Raw genomic sequence first — 6,874 nt, forward strand, 5'->3', positions numbered from 1 at the left:
TAAAAATAATTAAATTTGATCCCTGAAAAATATAAAACCCCCAATTAAAAACTCTCAGCCTGGGCTGGAAAGCTCAAAGAGCCAGGTCTTCAGGTCCTGGCGGAAAGAACGAAGGTCGGGGGCAATCCTAAACTCCACGGGCAGCTGGTTCCAAAGGGCAGGCGCAGCCACTGAGAAGGCCCTCCCCCTGGGTGTTACCTGCCGGCAGTCTTTTACCGGCGGCACCCTGAGAAGGCCCTCCCTGTGGGAGCGCACAGGACGAAGGGAACTTGATGCTGGCAGCAGGTGTTCCCATAAATATCCCGGACCCAAGCCATTTAGGGCTTTATAGGTCATCACCAGCACCTTGAATCTCACCCGGAGGGCAACCGGAAGCCAATGCAGCTCACGGAGAGGAGATGTTACATGGGAGTATCGTGAAACCCACATCACAACTCGCGCGGCCGCATTCTGCACCAGTTGAAGCCTCCGAGTGGTCCTCAAGGGCAGCCCCATGTAGAGAGCGTTGCAGTAGTCTAACCGGGAGGTCACGAGCGCATGGGTGACTGTGTGTAGGGCATCTCAGTCCAGATAGGGTCGCAACTGGCGCACCAGGCGAACCTGGGCAAAAGCCCCTCTGGTCACGGCTCCTATGTGATCTTCAAAATTGAGCTGTGAATCCAGGCGGATGCCCAAGTTGCGAGCCCTATCAACGGGGGGTAACACCTCACCCCCCATCGTTACAGATGGAATAGTCTGGTTAACCCGAGATGCCGGTATGCACAGCCACTCAGTCTTGGCAGGATTGAGATGAAGCCTGTTTCTCCCCATCCAGACCTGGACTGCCTCCAGGCAACGGGATATCACGGCGAGGGCATCACTGGGTTGGTTCGGGGTGGAGAAAAAAAGTTGGGTATCATCAGCATACTGATGATACCCCACCCCGAAACCATGAATGATCTCACCCAGCGGCTTCATATAGATGTTGAACAGGAGGGGAGAGAGAACCGACCCCTGAGGAACTCCACAAACGAGAGGCCTCGGGGCGGATCTCTGCCCTCCCGTCAACACCAACTGTGAGCGGCCCAGGAGATAGGAGGAGAACCACCGTAAAACAGTGCCTCCCACTCCCAACCACCTGAGACGCCGCAGTAGGATACCATGGTCGATGGTATCAAAAGCCGCTGAGAGATCTAATAGGACTATGACAGAGGAACAACTCCTGTCCTGAGCCCGTCAGAGATCATTCACCAGCGTGACCAATGCTGTCTCCGTGCTGTGCCCGGGCCTGAAACCCGATTGGTACGGGTCCAGATAATCAGTTTCCTCCAGGAACAGAGGAAGCTGATGCGCCACCACACTCTCAACAACCTTCGCCAAAAATCTATCTGTGTAGTTACTAAGATTCTGCATTGACTTGATAGCACATAATCAATCAAAGCAGTATGATTGATTGGGAGTTTTCTTTTCATTTTTGTTCCTTTGAGTCAGTTTTTATTCCTGGCAGTTTTGATTCCTGACTAGTCCCTGAAGTTTTCTTGGAAGTGATTTGCCATTTACTCCTTCCTAATGAGTGACTGCTCCAAGGTCATCTTGTTGGAGGAGTAACTACCTAGAACAGATATGTCAAACTGCTATGTATCGGGACAGTTTTGCCATTGCCGTTAATGGGGTGGGCGTGGCTTCCGGATGGCAGTTTGACACCCCTGACCTAGAACTTCCAGGTTTCTAGTCAAGATGCCTTAACCACTACACCATACTAGCTCTTCAAATGGATGTTATTTGTAAAGTATGTTTACTGTATATTTTTTGCCTGATTTAGGAAGGTTGGGATGTATACCACTCAAAGTCATTCACGACTGAAGTAGTTTATAAGCCCCCAAAAATTAAGAGATAAAATTATAAATAAACTAGACTTCCTTTGGATAAGTGGTTCTCAGTGCTTTTTTTGTAAAAGAAAAAGGTGCCGGAACTCACACATGTTATACAACCTGCCTTGCCTACCCTACAAGGTTCCATCCAAAAAAAAGGTGCCGGAACTCCGTTCTGAGCGTTCTATGAGAAAAAAAGCCCTGGTGGTTCTCAACCTTTTCTTTACCACAGATCCCCTTTAAATACCTTTTGTGGCCATGGACCATGGTCATGGATCCCCAAGACTTAACTCAAGATTTAAATCATAACATTTCTTCAAGTCTTCGCAGATCCCCTGTGACAACACTGTGGACTCCAAGGGGTCTGCAGACCACAGGTTGAAAACCACTGCTTTAGAGCAGGGGTCTTCAAACTTGGCCCTTTTATGAGTTGTGGACTTCAACTCCCAGAATTCCTCAGCCAGCATGCCTGGCTGAGGGATTCTGGGAATTGAAGTCCACAAGTCATAAAAGGGCCTAGTTTGAACACCCCTGCTTTAGAGTATTTCTCCAATGTGGCAAATTTCAGACGGCAGGACTTCCAATTCACTATACTCCCCAACTGGCACAGCCATTGCTGTCCACATCAATGGAAATTGCTACAGTAAATAAAAATGGCTATAAGGCTGCTTGATGATGAACCAAACAAATGATAAGCCAGCCTCTTAATGTAACACCCTGATGTCACCAGGATTTTACCTCCATCCTGTGTAAGATAGAAAACAAATTTAGAGAGAAACCAACCAGTTTATTTTAAAAAGTGAAAGCCGAAAGTAATGCACAAGGTAAAATTTGGCTTCATGCATCTAATATAACATATGAAAACACATATATCTAAAACGTACAGCTTTTATTATTAAAACTGAGTTTTGCTTTTTTATTAAAAACATCTGCCTGGTATTATCCTCTGTACTGTGATCTTATGATCCTGAATTGCTGAATTGTTCAAGATAATTATCTCCCTTCAGATCTAATCCAGTCCTAGTGGTATCAGTCATGTCAGCGATTATATGAAATAATGCATCTTTTTGGCGGATACAGTATAGAAATGGTAAACATTTCTTTATGTAATGTGATATAATAACATTTCTGTTTCATTGCTTTTAAAACAATATTATTTCAAGAGAAAATATGATTGATTCAAAATCTTAGGAGGACAAACGACAGGCCAGCATTGCAGACCATTATTTTCCAACGAGGAACAATCCAGATGTATTTCAAGGCATTCCAGCAGCTTAATTTCCAATACATCTGGAGGATTTACAAGAAAGGAGGATACTGTTCAAGACAACATAAGTAACTGCATGAAACCTCTGTTTTCTTTCCATTCTAGCAATATGATTTCTACATATCATCTTGATAAATGACAAAACAGGGCAAGAATAGTTGCTAAGCCAGAATTTACTCTTTAGTTAGTATGTTGAATCTGATTGGAAATAGGATACAGCTTTAGTTCTGCCAAAGTGTAAAGTCACCTTGAATTGTGAAGTGGTCTCCCCCATATATATTTATGCAATTTATGATTATCTGCTTCCAATGTGGTCTCCCAGTCAATTATTAGTCCTGGATCGTCTCAATGCAGCTTTACACAGTACCCCGATTTCCTTTTTCTCTGACAGGCATCAGATTGCAATTCAAAGGCAGCATGGTTGAAAACCACACACTCCACGCAATCAATACATGCTAAACTGCTGAGGGCAAGCAAAGAGAAAGCCGCAGTCCTGAAGTGAAGAATGAGCTCAAGAAGAGATGCGGTAACACTTAAGTTGCAGGCACCACCTGCTAGAACAAGAAATCATAGCAATTGCTACTCCCAGGGGGTTGGATGTGCCCCATGGGACAACTAAGGCCAGCGCCGGTTCCGTTGTAGGCTGATAGGAGAGAGAGAGAGATGTTAGACAACTACAACTGCCGAGTCTCTCCATGCCCTTGTCGCTATGATCCGGCTGCACCAATTTTCCGCAATTGGAGGGGGGGGGGGAAGCAGTTTTGCCGGTAGAACCATGCCCACTCTATCCTCCTGCACACCCCAGCCCTTCACAAACGCCACACTCATAGACCCCTCCAGTGCAGTGCTATAAAACACGGGAAGCTGCTTGCTAGGTGAGACGAACAGCCTGCCTCCGTCCACAGCCAACCTAGAGGCGCCGGAAGCTCCAAAGCGAGGCGGCGAGCAATGGAGACCGCCGCCGCTGCCAAACACGCACACGCCGGCTTTTCCCCGCAAGCTCCTGCTCCTCCTTTCCCTTCGCTTCCCGGCGGCAAAGCCAGCCCTGCCTTCTTGTCTCCTTACGCCGCCAACCCACCCCAGCCCACGCGCTCAAGAAAGATACACAAAGGGAGGCGGGCGGCGCCCTCAGGCTCGCTTACCATTTCGCCGCCGCCGCCGCCGTTGCGCTGGGTGCCCAGATTCTCCTCAACCTGGGAAGGTGGGCTCGCCTGGGGCTCGCCTCGTCCTTCGGATGAAGCCGCAGCTCCTGCCGCCGCCGCCGCCGCCTCTCCACAACGCTTAACAATGAGAGGCCGAGGCCGGCCCAGCAGCTGCACCCGCTCGCCTGGCTTCCTCCCCTGAGCGGTGCCAAGCCGCCAGGGACGGCGCGCGCTAATTCCTCTCACGCGAGAGGCCGCCCGTCCCGGCAGGGTCGCGCCGCGGAAGAAGCCCCCATATCTGCCCTCTGGCGAGGCGAGGGGGTGGTGGCGCCGCCGCGCGCGGGCTTATCGTTACATCGAGCTAACGGGGATGGGGTGGGGCAGAAGGCGGACACCTCCGAGGAAAGGGATCCCACAGTCGCATGCCGCTTCTGCTTTTGTTTGTTTGTCCCCCCCACCTCCAGCCTTAGGGAGCCCAGGCTGGCGTTGGATTATTGTAACTTTTGGGTAACCGCGCAAGTTAGCCCAAAATAGGGTTGTCACGTGGATGAGAGGAGAAGCAGCAGTGCCAAAGGAAGACCAGAGGCAGGATGATGTCAGCCCTTCAGTGTAAACCAGAGACCAAAAACATGGAAACCTTTATCGGAAGGGAATGGAGAGTTGAAGACCCGTCTCTGCTAGCTTGCTTGGGCTCAGCCAACTTTGGGGATTATTTATTTATTTATTTATTTATTTATTTATTTATTTATTTATTTATTTATTTATTTATTTATTTATTTATTTATTTATTTATTTATTTATTTATTTATTTATTTATTTATTTGGTTTATATATCGCCCTATTCCTGAAGGACTCAGGGCGGTTTACAGGGCAAAAATTAAGAACAATGCAATATAATATAAAATTAAATTAAATTAAGTATAGCCCCCAAAAGTTAAAATCACAATTTAAAATCATTAAAACCCCTCAGTCCAGGCCAGATAGCTCAAAGAGCCAGGTTTTTAGGTTCCGGCGAAACGAACGAAGGTTGGGGGCAGTCCGGAGTTCCGTTGGCAGTTGATTCCAAAGGGCAGGTGCATCCACAGAGAACACCCTCCCCCTGGGGATCACCTGCCCGCAATCCTTAACCGGTGGTACCCTGAGGAGGCCCTCCCTGTGGGAGTGCACAGGACATGGGAAATTGACACTGGCAGCAGGTGTTCCCTCAAATATCCCGGACCCAAGCCATTTAGGGCTTTATAGGTCATCACCAGCACCTTGAATCTCACCCGGAGGGCAACCGGAAGCCAATGCAGCTCACGGAGAAGAGATGTTACATGGGAGTATCGTGAAACCCACATCACAACTCATGCGGCCGCATTCTGCACCAGTTGAAGCCTCCGAGTGGTCCTCAAGGGCAGCCCCATGTAGAGAGCATTGCAGTAGTCTAACCGGGAGGTCACGAGCGCATGGGTGACCGTGCGTAGGGCATCTCGGTCCAGATAGGGCTGCAACTGGCGCACCAGGCGGACCTGGGCAAAAGCCCCCCCTGGCCACGGCTCCTATATGATCTTCCAAACTGAGCCGTGAATCCAGGAGGACACCCAAGTTGTGGGCCCTATCAATGGGGGGGTAACACCTCACCCCCCCATAGTTAACAATGGAAAAGGTTGGTTAGTCTGAGATGCCGGTATGCAGAGCCACTCAGTCTTGGCAGGATTGAGACGAAGCCATCCAAACCCGGACTGCCTCCAGGCAATAGGACATCACGTCGAGGGCATCACTGGGTTGGTTCGGGGTGGAAAGAAAAATCTGGGTATCATCAGCGTACTGATGATACCCCACCCTGAAACCACAAATGAGCTCACCCAGTGGTTTCATGTAGATGTTGAACAAGAGGGGAGAGAGGACCGACCCCTGAGGAACTCCACAAACGAGAGACCTCGGGGCGGACCTCTGCCCTCCCATCAACACCGACTGCAAGTGGCCCAGGAGGTAGGAGGAGAACCACTGTAAAATAGTGCCCCCCACTCCCAACCCCCTGAGACGCCGCAGTAGGATACCATGGTTGATGGTATCAAAAGCCGCTGAGCGGTCTAATAGGACTAGGACAGAGGAACAACCCCTGTCCTGAGCCCGCCAGAGATCATTAACCAGTGCGACCAATGCCGTCTCCATGCTGTACCCTGGCCTGAAGCCTGATTGGTATGGGTCCAGATAATCAGTTTCCTCCAGGAACAGAGGGAGCTGATGCGCCACCACGCTCTCAACAACCTTTGCAAGAAAGCGAAGGTTGGAGACCAGACGATAGTTGTTCAAAATAGCCGGGTCCAGGGCAGGCTTCTTGAGGAGGGGCCTCAAAATGTTATCATTTTGCTCCCCACCTTTTTAACTTTAATTATTCCCATCCTGTTTTAACTGCCTTTTATTGAAATGCAATGTTTGTATAGTTTTTATATAAGCTTTTAATTGTACAGTGCCCAGAGTTAGTGAGATGGGTGGTCTCTAAATCTGATATAGAAATAATAATAATAATAACAACAACAATAACAACATAAAATGATGATGATGATGATGATGATGATAAAAATCATGTAAGTATGAAAGCACATTTCTATCCCTTTCCTTTCCTTTCC

General features: G+C 48.6%; 1 protein-coding gene across 3 annotated transcripts in view; it reads right to left on the minus strand.

Annotated features, from left to right (window-relative positions):
- The window catches only part of STAMBPL1 (STAM binding protein like 1), a 31,699-nt gene extending 27,095 nt beyond the window's left edge, over positions 1-4,604 (minus strand). For all 3 annotated transcript variants that reach the window (XR_014026557.1, XM_081328670.1, XM_081328668.1), the window contains exon 1: positions 4,260-4,604. The gene's annotated coding sequence lies outside the window, so the exon portion shown is untranslated. The remainder of the gene's footprint in view (positions 1-4,259) is intronic.
- Positions 4,605-6,874: the final 2,270 nt, after the last annotated feature.

This window comes from Vipera berus, assembly GCF_964194415.1.
Source record: "Vipera berus genome assembly, chromosome: 5".
NCBI lineage: Eukaryota > Metazoa > Chordata > Lepidosauria > Squamata > Viperidae > Vipera > Vipera berus.